The following is a 459-nucleotide window of genomic DNA, read 5'->3' as shown; positions in this document are numbered from 1 at the left end:
ACTCAGTCTTATATTAATACTTGTATCAAAAGTCTCTATCCTGACTTCTCTGGCTGTCCAGTGGTTAGGACTCTGCACTTTCACTAGAAGGGGAACCAGTTCAGTCCCTTGTCAGGGAACTAAGATCCCACAAACTGCATGGTGCCCCCCACCCAAAAAATTTATCTGTGTGTGGTGATCCTGTTTGTCATCTGCACCAGGATTGGGCCACCTCCACTGCCCTGCCCTTGGGAACACACTGCTCCCACTAATTTCTGAGGATAACAGTGGCCTACTTGATATTTGGTCTGTTCCCTCCAAACATTATTTTAATCTTTGGGACTGCTAATTGTGGGTTTTAGTTGTATCAGCATTTTGTGCCTCCTGAGCAAATTTAGCTGACAGCATAGGTGGGTGATGCAACAAAGCCCATTATGACGTTAAGTGGCCAGGATGTGATTTCTGCCTGCCTCTCTCAGG

The sequence above is a fragment of the Bison bison genome, unplaced genomic scaffold (assembly GCF_000754665.1).
Source record: "Bison bison bison isolate TAMUID 2011002044 unplaced genomic scaffold, Bison_UMD1.0 scf7180017864360, whole genome shotgun sequence".
NCBI lineage: Eukaryota > Metazoa > Chordata > Mammalia > Artiodactyla > Bovidae > Bison > Bison bison.
Note: the sequence above shows the minus strand (reverse complement) of the source record.